At 39.5% G+C, this 19,901-nt stretch overlaps 1 long non-coding RNA gene across 2 annotated transcripts in view; it reads right to left on the reverse strand.

Moving 5' to 3' along the window:
* Positions 1-19,901, reverse strand: part of LOC143651884 (uncharacterized) — a 115,443-nt gene that overhangs the window by 3,712 nt on the left and 91,830 nt on the right. For both annotated transcript variants that reach the window (XR_013160308.1, XR_013160309.1), the window contains exon 3: positions 69-200. This is a non-coding gene — a long non-coding RNA (uncharacterized LOC143651884). The remainder of the gene's footprint in view (positions 1-68; positions 201-19,901) is intronic.

Genomic DNA, 19,901 nt, shown 5'->3' on the forward strand with positions numbered 1-19,901 from the left:
TCAGATGTTCCACCTTGCTTGGGTCCATTATAAAGCAGGGAACTCATTCTAAAAAGGAGGAAATTTACCTGCTAGAAAGAGTTTGACTTTGCTCTCAAACTCTGGAGCCCTCCACTAGATTTCCCCATTAAAGCCTGCCACAGACTCCATAGTGCATCCTGGTCTCCACATGGCATCTTCTGGCTGCCGGATCTTAAGGGCTGTATAAAGAGAAACATTTGGTTTCCTGTGGAAGAGCTAAAAATGCTTTTCTTGTTCTGGAAGATTTCCAAATAACCAGAGGTAATAGAGTCACAATTCTTTCCTTCCCCCTTTCGCCACAGTTCACTTTGGATAGAGTATACTTTGTCGCCTGTAGACTTTGGGCTTTACCACCATGTAATCTGCTGTGATTAACGAGATATGGGGGGATGTGACAGCACTTCAGTTCATAAAGAGGTGCTATGTATCTCAAAAATTGCCCTCTTGCACTCCTACCCTCCACCATGAGAACATCATATCCCTAGTAAGTGGCATTCCTTCAGCCTGGGCTTGCAGTGAATACCAGTGGAGAAGAACTGAGCCCTATCTGCAATCTGAGATTAGAGCTGCAGTGATGATAGGCAAGTGAAGGAGGAAAAAACCAAAAAGTTCACTTTTGTAAGCCACTGAGATTCTTGAGGTTATTCATTATACAGCAAAACCTAACAAAAGAAGACTAACATCAAGTAAATGGATCAGAGACAATGTACCACATACTTCCCTCCAAATGTGATATAAACTCAAAATACAAAGAAAATCCCCAAGGAAGGTATCATGTCTCTTTCTTCAGGGTATGGGATCCAAGGTACAGCAACCTGTCCTTTAGTTTGGAAATAATATCCCAACATACTCTAGACTGTTAAAGCCACAGGAAGTTCACAGTATAAAACCTCTGAAGTGTCGTAGAAGGTGTCCCCTACTTTTTGAACTAAAACATCTGGTTTACCTCCCATTCCCTGACTTGACACCAATGTAATAAACTCATAGCACACATTCTTGGTGCCTTACCCTGACAGCCTTTCTCAGACTGTACACCAGTCCCCCAGCTGCTCTGACTGTTAGCTGCTAATGGCTCACAGAGGCAACCTGTGGTCCAATGACTACAAGACCAAGGAGACTTATGGGACACATCTCTAAAGACCAATTTTATAGCACCAGTTGCTAGTTCTCCATTCCAGACTAAGTAGGAGTGCCCTACACACATGCGCGCACACACACACACGCACACACACACACACACACAAACCAATGATCAGTTCCAAATACCTGGCCCCATATATTCCCTTAAGGTTCTATTGCCTACAATCCCTCTGCAATACGATGATTGTATTATTAAGGTTATTAGAATTGTGAGTGACAAAAGTGGAATCTTGCAAGCTTAATTAAAAAGGAACATGATTATAGGAATATAGGAGTGGCTCAACAAATTAAAATAAGAGTCAATCAAGATTTGAGATGTGAAGGAACCGTAGAAGCTCCAGGGACACTCACAGCAAAGACATAAGACCTCTTTGGGGGTGGTTTGCAAGTTTGGCTGCACATTAGAATCAGAAGTCATAAAATCCTGGTACACTTGATGAATTCAAATCAGAATCTTTTGGAAAGGGACCCAAGCATCAATATTCTTTAAAATAGCCGAGGTGATTCCAATGTACAGCCATTGTTGAAATTTTAGCAGCATCGGAAACACCTGGAGGGCTCATTAAAACAGATTGCTGGACTCCACCCAAGAGTTTCTGATTAAGCAGACTTAGAAATTATTACTGCTTCTAGCAAGTACCCATGTGATGCTGACTCTGGATCTGGGGTGGGGCCTGAGATTCTGCATTTCGAACAACCTCCCTTGTGACTGAGGCTGCAGATCCTCAAGGCTTTATTTCAGTGGTTCTCAGACTTAGGCATGCATGAAACTCACTGGAAACCTTGTGAAAATAAAATTCCTGGACCCCATCACCTGATTCAGTAGGTCTGAGGTGAGGCCTGAAATATTCTATTTATAAGAAGCTCCCAGGTAATGATGAAGCTTCTCGTCCATAGACACACTTTTAGTTAAAAACATTGTTTTGGAGCAGTAGTTCTGAACTGGGAATGATTTTGCCCACCCCACCCCACTTGTCACACCTGGGGCAAGGGTTTGGGAAAGGGTACTGCTGGCATCAACTGGGTAGAGGTCGAAGGTATGGCTAAACTTCCTAAAATGCATGGGGTGGCCTCTGCAACGCAGAATTAACTCACCCAAAATGTCTACAGTACCAAGGCCAAGAAACCCTGCTCTAGAGGGTAGCTATTAAACTCAACTTGCCCTCTCTAGATATCTATTCTGTTTCTATAATTCCTGTAAGAAACTGCAATATGGACCCAGCTTTGGTGAATTGGCCACCCCTGGATTAATTAGCTGTGCCGGGGGGTTCACCCTTGTAGTACACCTGACCACCGGTGGTCTAGTCTTCAGAGAGAAGCAATAGAATTATGAGAATGAGATATCTTGAAAGTCTATCGAAACAGGAAAATATATAACTTTAGCCAGGAAAAATGTGTTCACTGGTGCAGGGGTGGCAGTGGATAATAGGCATGTTTTTCTGAAGGATGACAAGATGATTGAGTCTTCATATACACAGCATCTGCTGACGCTGCTGCTGTAATGTAAGCAGCTGTGAACCTCAGGCTCCTGAAGCCCAAAGACGCTGCAGAGAGTTTCCTGTATTTCCTTACTTCCCTTATGTACTTGCAATAAATACCCATCCTTGAGGTAACTGAGCCTGATTCTTTTCTTATAAAATGAAGCAGAAATGCACACATGCAGGCCTGCATGCACATACACACACAAACCATACACAAACACAAACACCCAGGGCTCAATAGTGTTGGTTCAATTCATACTTTCAGTCTGTCCCCTACAGGCACTGGTGAGACATACAACCAGTTGGGCTAAAGGTAATGATCCTGCCCCAGTTCTTATTGGATCATCTTTCACTTTAGTTGTTCAATTCTGTTTCAGCCACTAACTTCTTTGTTCTACCATAGTCTGTCCCATAACTTTTACTTTCTGGAATAGGAATAATAATGATAGCTCTTCCTTATTGAGTACTTATTCAGGATATGTTCTCAATGTATAGATATACGCGTATACATTTATACACACATACATACAGTTATATCATTATCCACTTTTCATCCTTAATCCTTATGAGATGGTACTATATTATTAATGAAGAAAATTCATCTTTTGGAGATTAGATCACTTGCACAAGGTGACAAATTTCAAAAATAGAACTTGAACACAAACTCAGGCCTGTAAGAAACCAAAATCTTTTACTTATCCACTGTCCTCTTTTTTTTCTCTTCCACCCTCCCTGCCATTGTCCAAAACAATCCCCCTAGTTGCAGCAGTACAAGACTTTAATCACTTCATGCTCATTATTTCCAGGCTACATGTTAGCTAGAATGAAAATCCAAGAGAGCAAAGATTTATCCAACCACCTACAGCAGAACCTGGTCTGATAGCAGCTTCTCAATATGTACATTTTCAATAAACTTTTAATATTAGTTTTATATTTACAGAACATTTGCAAGCAGTACAGAGATCTCCTGTGTATACCCCTCACCCAATCTCCTATTTTGTTGATGTTCTAAATTGCCATGGTACATTTGTCAAAGTAAGAAACCAACATTGGTGCCTTACTATTAATCCAGACTTCACTAGTTTTTTCACTGTCCTCGTTCTGTTCTAGAATCCATCCAAGATCCCCCATCACATTTAGTCTTATCTCTTTAGTCTCCTCTGGTCCATGACTGTTTCTCAGTCTTTCCTAGTGTTTCACGACCTTTTCAGTTTCAGGAAAACTAGTCAGGAATTTGGTAGAATGTACCTCAATTTGGATGTGATATTTTTCTCATGGTTAGACTGGGGTTATGGCTTGAGGGAAGACTACAGAAGTGAGATACCCCTCTTATCATATCAGATGGCATATGTCATATCAGATGATACATATCATCTTATCATCCTGACTTATCACTGACTATGTTACTCTTGATAACCTGATCAAGGTAATGTTTGTCAGGTTTCTCCACTGTTAAGATCCCCCTCCCCTTTCATTCTCAATTGTTTGGAAGCAAGTGACTAAGTGAAACCCACAGCAGAAAGGAAAAGGAAAACTGTTCTGAAGTAATAAATATTGGAATAAATCTTAAAGGGTGGAATATCAGCAGGTATGTTTTCCCACTCCTTTTCCAATTACAAAGCAAAATATGTGGGCATCTATGTCATCATTTTGATTTGACTTTCAGAACTCTTTACACCAACTCTGGATTAATGTTTGCTTCCCTGAATTCCACTTCCCTCCCTTAACACACACACACACACACACACACACACACACACACACACACACTTCTTTAAGTAGCTATCTTACTTCTTCCCTACTTTTCCATCCCATGAAAAAGCTATAATATACCCCAATAACTAAAACAGGTAAATAAGATCTTACAGGACTGTCATGAAAAACAAAAATTGATGGTCCAGATTGGCCATAGTAACAGTACTTAATGCTTTTTACACATCAGCACTTAGTACCAACAAAATTTTTATGTCAATCAAAATGCACAGTGCACAAGTGATTTCAGACAGATGGTCAAGTGAACTCAGAATGAGTTCTCATTGCAACTATTTTCTGACCAAGGATGCCACATACGGGCTCGAAATCACAATCAGCTCCCTGTAGGTCACCTAGCAACAGGCTAGCAGATTAGCCCAGCTGGACTGTACTAGGGCATCAAAGAACATAGTAGGATTTATCTGAGGTTTGGGGGATTTCAGACCCTAGCACTTTCCTGACTCTTACAATAGAGGGCAAACAACTGGAGCATGTCAGTGTCATGTCAATTCCTTGGAAGGCTGTGTCTCACTTAGATCATAAAAGCCACTGGCCAGACATCCTGTCATCCCCTGTGCTTTGTACAATGCCAAGTATAGAGCAGATGGTTCCCCAAGTGCTAAATAATAACAGTGTCTAGCTTTCATGGGCTATCTGCAATACAGTTATTCTTTATACTCATTCTATTAACTGCCGCTGTCTCTGTTCTTGTTGAGAACCATGTTATGGGTGACAAGATGGACACCTGGTTAAGAGAGATCTTCAGAAGTAGAACTCCTTGCTCCCAATCATTTTAAACTTTTACAGCATTTGATTGAGCAAAGCATTAAAAAAAATTAAGCTGCCTGTTCTTTATTCTAGCTGCAAAATTTACAACTAGGCCTTCAATTGCATCTTCCCTGAGACCCTATCTGCCTTGGAGGACTAACGTGACATAATTCTACTCAACTATAATAACGTAATGGTGAAGAGGAATTTTCTGCTTGAAAGAGACCATCTCATTTCAATATGCTGTGACATCTTTTGGAAACCAATATCCTCTATAATGGGGAATGGCTGCAGATCAAGGGTGATCATTTCTGTGATTTATGAGTAGTGCAAGCAGATGGTTTTTTGAATATTTGGCCTTTTCCCAAAAACCTCATGCAAGCTAAGCTGTTGTATCCTACTGCATGAAAAGCCTTTCCTTCCAAGTATGGGACCAAGCTGACTTGGACTCATTCTTTATACTTGAAAAGAGACACGGAAGATGCTGCTAACATGAAGAAAGCCAAGGGAACTCTTTTTTAATTTTTCCCACAGCTAGCAGCAATCGTAACTAGAGAGCAAGCTCTGGCAGCCACAAAAAGGAGAGAGCCAGATACCTGGTCTGGAAGGTAGAGATGTCTCACTTTGCCATGGTTATTAGATTATCAATTTTCTCCCCTCAAGACCTGTATGATTCACAGGGAACACTATTAGCCTGGCAAGAATTAATGACAGCCCTGATAAAGGTGACCTCCAAGCAAAAGCAAAAGGCAAACAGTCTTTTGTGTGAGGTACCTGGAAGGTAAGGGGGCTTGGCTAGGATTCTGAACAGGAACTTGGGAAATGCTATCGGATTAAGAGGAGCATGCCAGGTGGCTTTAAGTGAAAGACCAGAGGAGTAGGACTTGACCCTGGGTCATGGTAGGAAATTTTAATGATCTGCCTTATTTAAAATGTTGAACTTTGAAGTCTTCCATTTTAAGTTCGTTGATCTTTCACAGGTCAAAACTGGGAATTCTGAGAGACAAGGACTGACAGTGGAAAAAGATATTTCATTTCATTTTATTGCAGTCCCAGAGGACTTGGTGATGTACATGTAAGTGAAGGAAGTTGGGCCAGAGTGACCTAACACAGAGACCCACAAAAAATGACTCTCTCTAAAAGTAATATACCAACAATGTTTCAATAGCTTGAGATTCTATTTGTTCCTCTTTTTTTTCTAGAGAATTAACAGTGGGAAAATGCATGAAGAAATCAAAATTAGGCTTTAATGATCCTACATTATTGCCTGTAGCAATAAACCCCTCCCTCTCCTTCAGTTTTTCAGTACCCAACATACAGCAACCTTCTTCTATTTAAAAGATGTACATTCAGGAAAGATTTTGCTATCAGTAACAAACCTCACAGTATACCTGAATCACTTTGTTACAGGGAAGGTTTTATATTTCTGGTTGAAACAAAAGCCTCTGGCACCTGTTAGAAGGATTTTGAGCATAAAAGGTAAGGGAGGGATGGCTTTTATCTTTTGCAGTTACAACAAAGTGGCAGGGTTACAAGATCAACACTTAAAAATCTGTAGTGTTTCTATACACTAGTAATGAACAATCTGAGGGGGAAATAAAGAAAAAAATTCCATTTACAATTGCAGCCAAAAGAATAAACTATTTAGGAATAAATTTAACAAAGGCTACAAAAGACCTATATAAAGAAAACTACAAGAAATTGTTGAAAGAAATTACAGAAGACCTAAATAGATGGAAGGGCATACTGTGTTCATGGATTGGAAGACCAAATATAGTTAAGATGTTAATTCCACCTAAACTGATTTATAGATTCAATTCAATACCAATTAAAATCCTAAAAACTTACTTTTCAGAAATAGAAAAACCAATAACCAAATTTATCTGGAAGGGCAGGGTGTCCCGAATAGCTAAAAATATCCTGAGAAAGAAAAATGAAGTTGGAGGTCTCACACTACCTGACTTTAAGGTGTATTACAAAGCTACAGTGGTCAAAACAGCATGGCACTGGCATGAAGATAGATATACTGACCAATGGAGTCAAATACAGTGTTCAGTTATAGACCCTCTCATCTATGGACAGTCGCTCTTTGATAAGGCAGTCAAGCCAACTCACCTGGGACAGAACAGTCTCTTCTATAAACGGTGCCTAGAGAACTGGCTGTCCATATGCAAAAGAATGAAAGAGGATCCATATCTCACACTTACACAAAAATTAATTCAAAATGGATCAAAGACCTAAACATTACATCTAAGACCATAAAATTTTCAGAAGAAAATGTAGGGAAATGTCTTATAAATCTTATAATAGGAGGCAGTATCTTTTGCAGTACCACTGGTTTGCAACAGTTTAGGTCTACACAGAGGGTAGTCCCCAGAAGTAGCCAAATGTTCTAGAAATGAACAATTAGGCCCCAGGCCCACCCTGTGTGTTTTGAGACCACACGTGCCCCAGCTCAGAGCTTCCCTTGTGAACAGAGACATTTGCACTGACTTTTCCGTTTTCACAGCTCCAGGGCCAAAGTTTAGAACTCTGAGAATATAGCTTTGATCCTCGTTAGAGGTTATCCAGTTTCTTAGAATATACAGTTCTATTAATTTTCTTTTTACTACACAAATTCTGCTTTTATTCATTCACTTTTTCATTCATGTCTCAATTTAACCATTCTGTTGCTACAGGGAAGAACGTAGGATCATTAAAACTACTTTTGATTTTGTCATATATTCTCCTAATATTCACTCGCTAGAGAAAAAGAAAGAAGAAATACAATCAAGGCTAATGACAAATGGTTGGATACACTGAATTTAGAGAAAGTCACTTTTTTGTGGGTCCCTGTTTATTGATTGCTATAGGTTTCTTTCTGGACTAATGAATTCTTAAGTTTTATAAATGTTTTATTAACTGGACAGGGATGGATATTCTATTACTAATGAATAGAGTCTGAAAAATGGCAATGAAATATAAATTAGTTTACTTAGGCATTATTGTTTTACATGTTAGAGTATTTAAATTATAAATGTCAATATAATAAACTAATGCCATTAAACTTATTTTATTTAGATGTTTTTCTTTATGTTTGACTACTGATCTGATAAAAACTAAGACTGATGTGTTCAAAATATTTTGTGTTTGCTTTATATATTTAATGTTATTTTATCCATAAATGAAAATTTTCCCTTATGTCTCTATAAAAAATCCTTCCCAGTCTCATTAATGATATTTTCCCATGAATTCTATCTCCTTTGATTTTTAATATTACTATCTGTACTTTTTCTGTTTGCATTCACCTATTTTTCTTGCTCTTAGCTTTTATTTTGAAATTCCTTTTAAGTGTATCTCTTATATAGAGCATTTGCCTTAACTTTTAAGAATTTGTTCTATACTTTTACATATGTTTGATAACCATACCTGAACATCTTATTATTTAGAAAGGTTAACCTACTTAAATATCTTATCATAATTTATATATTTGTCCTTATTTGGTTCTCTTTTTTACACTCTATTTTATTCCTACTGCTTGATTTGTTTTCTATTTTTTGCTACATGATCAAACCTTTTTTTTTGTTTCTACTTTTGAATATTAGATTACTTTTGGTTGTCTGAAGGTATATAGCTCTAATTCTTAACATTAAGAATGAAACAGTATTTGTTAGCAGCCTGATATTTAAGATAAGAAAACTGGCATATTTTCTTTCAACCCCTCCAATAACCCCTCCACTATTTGGCAACCATAATGTAGCCCAAAGGCAAAACCCTAGGAGGAAAGGAGCCATGGAAGCAGGGCTACTCAAAAGGAGTAGCTGGGAAGAGGAACAAACTGTGTCAGTGGAGGGAGGGAGCTAATACCTTCAACCTCTCTATCCTCTTGCCATCAGTTTTCTTGCAATGTCTCCTGGTACTAAGACTCAGTAAGAAGTGACAAGGAAGCTCAGGTTATCTAGGCCACAGAGGTCAGCCTTCTGGGCTATGGAGCAGAAAGAGAAGGGAAGTGAGAAATACATCTTTTATGCCTTTGTCTCACATCTTCTTGGCCCACCTTTATGTTCTCCTCTTTACTATGGCAGCCAGCTACAGCAATAGCACCTGACTCAGCTCTCCAGTCTTCTCTTGTGCCTTAAGAATTCTTTGCCTCCACTGCATCATACTAAGGAAGCCTCCTTAGTCGTTCTGTAGCATGCTCAAACTGTACATGAAAAGAAGTCAGTAGCCCCTGAGGTAGCCCTTGACCAATGGGAGATGAGGGCCAGTAGATAATTATACCCTCTTCCATGTCCTGAGCAAACCATTCTGAGGCCAGTTCTATACAGTTTTACAGAGGGTTTTAGTTACCTAGTTTGTAATCTAAACTCAAGCTTAATGAACCCACTCTTGGAATAACTTTATCACCTTCTCCATTTCACTACTCCCTGTCCTTTGTATATTCCCTGGACTCCCTTCCTAAAATAAACTACCTGTATATACCCTTTTATTAGGCTTTACTTTGGGGGATAATGCAAGATAAGATAGGGTGAGAATGGATGGTTCTAGATGGGTCAAAGAATAACTAATACAAGTGTCCATCTTTCTTCCCTGGATTTGGGAATGGCATTATTTTCCCCTGTGTCATAGGGGAATATTGTCAAATTAATGGTATTTAATTTATTCTTTTGATTAAACTCTTCCTATCTCATTCTGCAACTTCTACTCCAAAATTGAAATGGAAAGCACAAGACCTATAAACTTGTTTTTTAAAATAGATGGACTATTGTTCAAATACAATTCAGAAATAGTCTCCTGGAGATAACCTTATGTTAAAAGATTTTCATGTTTCCTTAAGAGCATTTCATGCTGAAATTTCTAAAAGACTGCTGGTTACACAGAGCGGCAAAATGCAACAAGGGTCTGACAACCCCAGGCAAGATTATACAGCAAAGTTAGAATATGATGGAGCATATTTCTTATCCAGTGGTAAGTAATCTGCAATTGCGCAAACTGGAATTTGGTCAAGGCCCAGGAACTAATTACAATAGTTAGCCCAGGTAGAGTGTACTCAGGGTTTAAATTTACAACAAATAGAACAGAAGAGGCTTCTAATACTAGGCACTGACCCCCATGTTGGAATGTTGTAGCCTTTCCTAAGGCAAAATAACACACTACCAACACCATTTTTCAGCAGCACCATAGGTGTCTCTGGAAATTTTCTAACAAATTACTGACAAGAGTTGGCCCTATTTAATCCATTATCGTGAATGCCATCAGTGCCTATGGTTACAGGGCTACAAAGCCAAAGAACAGCACACACTCAAGTCTTGTTCAGACAAAATCACTACAGAACATGGGCCAAAGAGCAAAGTACCCCCAACCACATCTTTACACAGCCCTCTCAAAATTGTTTTCTTTACTCCACTTTTATCCTGAGGACTTAATGGAAAAAATAAGCAATTCCTTTAAAGTCCAGGATTTATTTATTTTTATCTGGTAAGCACAGGTTTAACTTTTGCATCAGGTGATGCTTTCTACCCCTTCAAATATCCAAATTTTCTATTAAAGTGTTCATTTGTCTCTGGCATTCTTCTTTAGACATCCTTTAAGTTGGATCAGTTTATCACATATAGATGTTGACATCAAGCAGCTTATGGCTGGAGAGCTTAATTTAGGTGCAGAAAAGAACAGAAAAATCACGAAGTCAACACTGAGACATTTTGACGGTGTTGAACAAATGACAGCAGTGAGGTGTGTCAGGAGAAGGCTCCAGCGGACTTCCATGTCATCACAGAAGACTTCCTGAGAGTGTGAGTATTGTAGTAAAGAAGGAAGTCTAAGTCCTAGTCTTGGTGAGCAGGGTACTAGGTAAAGCATGACAGATGAAACAGGGAGGGAAATTCTAATTTAAACATGTACGTGCTGCCTTTAAATCAGTGGGGACTGGAATAAGTTTGCATGATCAGAGCAAAAGAGAAATAATTTGAAAATGAACAGTTACAATGGTCTTAGACATGATTGGGAGTCAAGTTAAAGCCGCAGTTAAGTACTAGGTAAGACAGAGGTCAAACGAAAGACATCATACCTGTCATTCACATAATGCTTTATAAAAGATGCTATTTGCATTGAATTAATCCTGAAAACAACCCTATGAATAATGTAGATTTCCCCAAATTCCCAGACAGGGAAGTTGAGGAAAAATAAGTGATTCACCCAAGACCATTTAGCTAGTAAGTGATAGAATTAAAGAACTCCGATCTTTTAGCTCTCTCTTCAGTACTATTTCCACTCTACCACAGTGCCCTTTTTACAAAACACAAAGCAGCAAGATTTCACAATACAGGCATGCCTGCAGACAAGGGGGTAACGAGTTTAAAGTCAGGCTGTAACCTTCCACTTCACTAATATGGATTTTCCAAGGCCTTGCCAGTCACTGGTGATCTGTGGAAGCACATTAGGGTGCTGACCCAAATTTCACTGGTTTCCCCCTATCAACATTAAACACACCCTCCACTCTATGCCAACCTCTTTCTCATGCACCTGGGGCTTCTCACAAGTTCTCAGGAGCTGCCCTCTTGCAATCTTCCAGCCCTGCCTTTAGGGTGGTGTCTGCGCCTGAATGACTGCTTGAGGACACTGCCTCTCAGAGCCACTGCAACAAGGGGATCCACGAGAATACCAATGGCCAGGCCAAAAACTGTGGAAAACTTCCCAGAGCAGAAAACCCTCATGGACTCAAAGAAATGCGGAGACTGCTTTGGGTCACACCTTCTAACCTGTGGTAAAGCCAAAGCACCATCACTTTTCCCATGTCTCACGGAGCCCCTCATTAAGAGAGTACTAGGTTACGACTGCAGGCAGGGACACTATGACAGGCAGACCCTACACTGTCTTTCTTATCTCAATCCCTCTCTCAGGTACTCAAGCAAACCTCTTTCTCTCTAAATGTATTAGTTTGCTAAGCTACTGGAATGCAGTAATCAGAAATGGAATGGCTTTTATAAAAAGGGTTTATTGCATTGTAAGTTTACAGCTCTAAGGCCATGAAAATGTCCAAATTAAGGCACTAACAAGATTACTTTCACTCAAGGAAGGCTGATGCTATCTGGAGCACCTCTGTCAGCTAGGAAGACATGTGGCTGGCATCTACTGGTCTTTGTTTCTGGTTCTGCTGCTTCCAGCTTCTGATGCCAGTGGATTCCTCTCTAAGCAACCATGGGCCTTCACTTAGCTCCTCTAAGACACAATTCTGGGTTCTGGCTTGTTTAGCATCCCATGGGAGGGCACATGGCAATGTCTGCTGGGCTCTGCCCATGTGTAGGCATCTGCTCTCTTGGTACTTCAAGCCATCTCTAAACATCCATGTCTCTGTCAGCCCTGACACTGTTCTCTAAACATCTGCATCTGAGTTTTTCCAAGATGTTTCACCTTCCAAAGGACTCTAATAAATGAATCAAGGCCCACCTTGAATGGGTGGAGTCATACCTCCATCTAATCAAAAAGCCACACCCACAATTGGGCATGTCACATCTCCATAGAGATAATTTAATCAGAAGTTTCCACTCTTGAATCAGGATTAATAGAAATGGTTGCCCCACAAGATTGGATCAGGATTAACACATGACTTTTCTGGAGTACATAATAGTTTCAAACCAGCACATTCCACCCTCTGGACCCCAAAAAAGGCATGTTCATTCAATATACAAAATACATCCACTCCATCACAATACCACAAAAGCCTTAAACCATTTCAGTGACAATACCATACACAGTCAAAAAGCAGTACAAAATTTCATCAAAATTAGTTACAGGTAAGAACTATTCTATGGCAAAAAATTCTCCTCTGGCTGCAGACCTGAAAAACCCAGAATAAGTTATCTACTTCCAATATATAAGGATAGACAGTCATAGAATACATGTTTCTATTTCTATAGGGAGAAATCATAAAGTAAAAAGGAATCACCAGACTTAAACAGTTCCAAAAATCTGCAAGACAAACTCCATTGGATTTCAAAGACCCAAGAGTCATTTATCCTTGGGCTTAAGAAAACTACAGACCACTTCCAAGGGCCAAAGCAGCAGCCTTGCTCTCTCTCCAAATGCTCGGGTGTGTTGTAACACTGGGGTACATTAGGAGGACTTTTCTCTCAGGTCCACTTTCTCCAAGCTTTGAGCTAGCACCCAGGATCTCTGCTATCTCCAGAGCACATGCTCAATCCCTCCAGAACAATGGGGTGGCAGCCAGGTTCCCCCAATCCCCAGTTTATGTGTTCCACCCTCTCTGAAGCCTGGAGTGGCAAAACTCGATCTGAGCATTGAGGTGGAAGGCCCACCCTATGCCTCTGGGGCAAATTTACCCTCTCCAGGCTCATGGATGTGTCCGCTCTCCTAGACCAAGCGTTCTCAGCTTCCAACCTTAACTGCCATGGTTCCATCTCTGAAGCCATTTTTTCTTCAATCTGTCCCTTTTCTGTCCCCTTTGGTCTCCATTTATACAGATCCCACAACACTTTTGTTGGTTTTCTATGTAGTAGGCAGGGATCATAATGATCAGACAACAGGACTTTCCACAAATCCTTTTTGGATAGCTCTATCTCCAATCCTTGCTTGTCCTGTAATGGCTGACTGCTTCCATGTTTGGTTAACCTTACATGGGGCCCTATACATCAAGGTCTCACTTTCTGAAAGCTTAGAATTTTCCATACCTTTGTACCCAAGAGTTCAGTTCTCAACTTATCTCTTTCCTGTCACATTTAACTTTAAGCTACAACAAGTAACCAGGCTGCATTTTCCACATTTAGTATGGAAATCTCTTCTTCTAAATATCCAAGTTTATCTCTCAAATTCTGCCTTCCATCTAATTCCAGAACTTAATTTTGCCAAATTTTCTGCCACTAGAAAACAAAGGTCACCTTTGTTCCAGTTTGCAATGGCACATTCATTATTTCTGTCTGTAGCCTCATCAAAGGTCCCTTTAGAGTCCACATTGCTACCAGTAGTCACGTCAAAGCAATCTAGGCCTTCTCTATCAAGCTTCCCACACACAACTCCAGAATCTTCCCCTTATCCATTTAAAGAGCTGTTCCAACATGTTTGGTGTTTGCAAACTACAGAAGCACCCCACTCTCACTACCAAAATCTATATTAGTTTGCTAAAGCTGCCAGATTGCAATATACTAGAAGTGGAATGGCTTCTATAAAGGGAATTTATTACAAGTTTACAGTTCTAAGGCCATGAAAATGTCCAAATTAAGGTACCAACAAAAGGCAACTTTCACTCAAGAAAGGTTGATGCCATCTGTAACATCCCTGTCAGCTAGGAAACCATGTGGCTGGCATCTGCTGGTCCTTGTTCTCACTTCTGTTGCTTCTAACTTCTGATGCCGGTGGTTTCCTCTCTAAGCATCTGTGGGTCTTCACATAGATCCTCTAGGACACAACTCTGGGTTCTGGCTTACTTAGTGTCCCACGGGAAGGCACATGGTGATGTCTGCTGGGCTCCGCCCTTGTCTAGGCATCTGCTCTCTCTGCCGGCACTCCAAGCATCTCTAAACATCTGTGTCTGTCAGCTCTAAAGCAGCTGTTCCCTAAACAGTTCTGCATCTGAGGTTTCTGCAAAATATTTCTCCTTTAAGGGACTCGAAAACCAATCAAGACTCACTTTGAATGAGTGGAGCCACACCTCCGTTTACTCAAAAGTTCACACCCACAATTGGGCATATTGCATCTCCGTGGAGATAAAGTAATCAGAAGTTCCCATCCTACAATTTTGAATCAGGATTAAAAGAAAAGCTGCCCCACAAGACTGCATCAGAATTAAAATGTGGCTTTTCTGGGGTATATAATTGTGCCAGTTTGAATCTGTTGTGTACCCCAGAAAAGCCATGCCCTTTCATCTACACGCAATATTGCTGGGTGGTGGGTGGGACCTTTCTGTTTCCATGGAGATGTGACCACCCAATTGTGGGTGTTAACTTTTGATTAGATGGTTTTCATGGAGATGCATCTCCACCCATTCAAGATAGGGTTACTTACTAGACCCCTTTAAGAAGGAACTATTTTGGAGAAAAGCTTTTGAGCCTGAGAGTCGCCAGAACCAACAGAGCCCTGGGAAACCACTGAAGAATGGTTGAAACCATTGAAGAGAAAGCTGGGAGATCTCATCATGTGCCTTTCCAGCTGAGAGAGAAACTCGGAATGTCATTGGCCTTTTTGAACCAAGGCATCTTTTCCTGGATGCTTTAGATTGTACATTTTTATAGCCTTGCTTTAATTTTGACATTTTCATGGCCTTAGAACTGTTAACTAGCAACCTAATAAATTCTGTTTTTAAAAACCATTCCATTTCTGGTATATCGCATTCCAGCAGATTGCAAACTAGAAAAATAATCATTTCAAACCAGCACATTAAAACTGAACAAAAGGAAAAGTGTGTGTGGTGTGTGTGTGTGTTTAATTGAAATGAACCCACCTATCGGGATGCAAAAATACCCACACATACTTGAATTTGGCTTTAGCCACAAACCAGATCCGTATTTCACCGAGAGGCATGAAACAGAACACATCAGGAGAGATATGAAGTAGTCTCACCTTTTTCTTTACCCCTCTGCATTTTTTGAAAGGTTCAAGCCACCGTTCAAAGAGTCTATTTACACATTCATATGCCTTACACCAAGCACTGATTTTTTAATTTAACTTTAAAATGCTAGTCTGACAAGATTGGAGCAGTTTTGTTTAAAAAAACAAGGACCAACAGCATGAGTAAAAATTAGAGTGAGGTTGATTTCAGTTCAGTATTAAGAAATGTTACAATTTCAGCTGTCCAACACTCAAATAGGCTGCTGTAAGAAAATGGTTTTGTCCATGTTAGTATGTGAGCAGAGGCTGGATATAAAGCATTCAGGATGTCATGGAGAGAATTCATACCTGGTGTAGGAAATTAGAGTTATACAAGGACTCTTCCAAATCTGAGATAATACCATTCATGGTTATTAATATTTGCGGAATATTACTCTTTTGGATTCCTTAATGAGGCTTTGCTAATTTGTTTTGTATACATTTGTTACTCATGAATAGAAAATATTGCCCAAATAGAGAGTAATTCTTTCTGAAATGAACCTAATATTAAAATGTTCTGAAAGTCACTTTTATCAACACATCAACGTTAGGTCTGGGAAGGCAAAAGCATTAAATGTGCACTTAATTGGATACCATAGTGTTGCTATCAATCACCTTTGCTCTTTAGTATTATGTGTAGTGATTTAGTCATTCCTCACAGCAGTCTCCATGCAATTCAGCATTGCTTATTCACGGTTGAATAAGGTGAGTGCCACAGAGATAGGTAACTTGTTTTCTTACTTTTTCTGCAAGAACACTTCTCAGAACCCTGTGCCAGACATAAACTACCACAGAAGACAGAAACCCTACTCTCAAATAGCCAAAGCTCTGGAAGAGAGGGAGAGCAGTCCAGAGAGGAAACAGATGTTTCTCTTTCAGTGATTCCACCCTTTCCCTAGATTGGTGAGTAAGCAATTGGCTCAACCAATGCTGAAACCATTCCAACTGGCCAGGCATCCTAGGCATTGGCCCAGCCTAATTTCTGGAAGTCATCCAATCTTAGTAGTAGAAAACCATATAATATTAACAGCAAGAAGATACTATAGACTCTAAGGATTTTTTTCTAAAAGTGAAGAATGAGAAGTGCCCATGTCATACTATTGTAACAGCAGGCCCACTTCTGTGTGCTTATGTGTGTTTTTAACAACCCAAGTTGGCTGCAAAAGCAAGTTTTTCTGGATCTCCAATAGAAAAGGCCATGGCAAAACAGAGAATGTTGCCTTGAAGTTAGTGCTATGCCAAGAATTTGAAGGCATGGTTTCTAGGCTTAGCTTACAGACCTGCTGGACTCTGGGTAAACCATCCAACTTCTTAGTTTCAAGAGCTCATGTACATTCTCGAAATGAGAATGATATCATGTTTTCGATTACCATAAGTTATTGCTGTGAGAATTAAATGGAAACATTAGGCAATTAAAAGAGGTCCCACCCTACAATTTTGAATCAAGATTAAAGGAAAAGCTGCCCCCACAAGACTGTATCAGGATTAAAACATGGCTTTTCTGGGGTATATAATTGTGCCAGTTTGAATCTGTTGTGTACTCCAGAAAAGCCATGTCCTTTAATCTACATGCAATATTGCTGGGTGGTGGGTGGGACATTTCTGACTGTTCACATGGAGATGTGACCACCCAATTGTGGGTGTTAACTTTTGATTAGATGGTTTTCATGGAGATGCATCTCCACCCATTCAAGATGGGGTTACTTACTAGACCCCTTTAAGAAGGAACTATTTTGGAGAAAAGCTTTTGAGCCATGAGAGTCACCAGAACCAACAGAACCAATAGAATGGACAGAGCCCTAGGAAACCACTGAAGAAAAAGCTAGGAGATCTCATCATGTGCCTTTCCAGCTGAGGGAGAAATCTGGAACATTATTGGCCTTTTTGAACCAAGGTATCGTTTTCTGGACACTTTAGATTGGACATTTTTATAGCCTTGCTTTAATTTCGAAATTTAGATAATGGAAAGAGTTTAATTTTGAAAAGCAAAGAAGAGACCACTTCCAGGCTAACCACAAAGGCCCAGTTTGTGATTTCCATATTCCTAGTGCCCAAGTCACAGAAAGAAAAGAGGACAAGCTGAAGCCTTTTTTCCCAACAGGCTCTAGCAAAGTAGAGCAGAATTTATGAACTTTTAATATCCTATCCATTACCAATAATGTCTACTACTAACCAAGGCTCCAAAAATAGAATTCAAAGAATTTTGCTTATGCTGAACACATAATGTTTTATCCCAGCTTAGTATATAATTAAACGCCTTGAATATATGCTTAACATGAATCTTATCCCCAAAAAAGGTGTGTGTGTTTTTTATTACCAGAGAATTTAATAATTTCTAAAAAGCATTCATTTTAAAGCTTTTAACTCTAATGGGATAGAATGCTAAGAGTAACAGCAGTTTCTATCCTTAGCTACATTGCTTCATTCTGCTCTAACTGTTATTATTTGCCTCTGACTATGTTACCAAAAAGAGTAAAAACCCATTATACAAGAAAAACCATTTACAGAATTTATCACTATTGTGTGAACTTCTCTACTCATCAAAACAAATGGAGAGAAGAGCTGTCTGTGATTGCTGGAACCCAACACACTTGGAATTGTATCAAGAATATAAACAGGCAGATTCCCCATCCACCAAAACCCGCATGTCCCCGGTTTAGCTCAGAGTCTCAAATTCTGAAAATGCAACAACTAATCAGAATCACAATATTCTGGTTCAAGTTAAAAATAAGAACACCTGACTTCCATCTTCTGCAGTGATAAGGTTATATTTCTGAAGGTTTGAGGGAAAAATAATACCATGAATGAAAAGATTAACAACTTTTCCTTCAAAATATAACTCCTAAAAAGAACAATTCTTTTTTTTTTCTAGTCACTGTCTTTTTATTTTTTACCAACAGTATTTTAGGTAAGCTTCTCTTTATCAAATTTTACTTAGAAAGACACCAAGTTTAAATCCTGTCAGTGTTCCCTGCTGCTGTAGTCAGAGCACAGAGAATTATGGCCAAAACCTATCTTTAAAGTCAGCGTGTTGGCTTAGACACTTGCCAGCTTTCATACAAAGCTGCTTTATGAATCATGAACCAAATGAATAGCATAATAAAAGCACACACCTTTGGAGGTATCCATCTAATGCATGAGGCTGGATCTCTAGTGTCTCACCTCTGGAACTATGGAAATAAGGTTTTAAAAAAGGTTTATATTTATCCCAATCTACACTCTTTTCTTCCCTTTTTTTAGAGGACATTCTTTGTTCTTTCTGAGATGCCTATGAAAAGAAGGCACAACACTTATTGGCACAACACTCTTAAAAGAATGGTGAAGCACATAAATATCCACTACTGTAAGCCCCCAAAATAGAAGTACAACAACTTTGACAACAGTATAAGCCAAACAAAGGTAATGGGAAATGTATACACAACTAGAAATGTTAAAAATAATGATGAAAATCATTCCCAGAAGCTGTCCAATAATATTTTTAAGTGCTTTTATAGTGCGAATAGTGGGGGGATTTCTCTTGTATTTACTGCTGTATTAAACACAAGCACACCTTTATTTAAAAATTCCTCTTGGGGTTTTTTCCCCACTCCTTCTTCAAATTCTTTCATCTCTGAAATTTCTTAAAACTACAATTGGACCTATGAAGTGTTTAACAAAGAGATATTCTGTAGCATTTGTCTATAAATTATTAGCAGAGAGGTAAATGGGAACAAATTTCACTCTGTGAAGTCCTTCTCAAGAGCTAATATTTTTCCCTGCTACTCTGACCTGCACCTTTGAGTGTCCTGAAATCCACCTTCTATTTCTGGGGCAATGAGTTTCTGACCATTGAAAAGACTACTTCCACTTCCAAAGGGAGAAATTCAAATAGATCTTATAAAAGCCTCAGGTAGGTGGCAAAGAAAGCCCCTGTCTGGCCCAAGAACAAATAATGAGGCACCTCTCCATAGCCCATGTGAAGCTTGTATGGTATCAGCACAATGGTATGCATTCATCTTTTTTCCTTGTATTACCCTCAGGAAGGACTTACATCTCATCTCAACAAAACTTCCCCCAATTTATTGCCAACCCAAATTTCCATCCCTCAACTCCCAACATAATATTTATTCTTTCCTGGGAAAGCCACATGCAGGGAGGGTTGGGGGCGGGGGGAGGATATTT

The sequence above is a fragment of the Tamandua tetradactyla genome, chromosome 1 (assembly GCF_023851605.1).
Source record: "Tamandua tetradactyla isolate mTamTet1 chromosome 1, mTamTet1.pri, whole genome shotgun sequence".
NCBI lineage: Eukaryota > Metazoa > Chordata > Mammalia > Pilosa > Myrmecophagidae > Tamandua > Tamandua tetradactyla.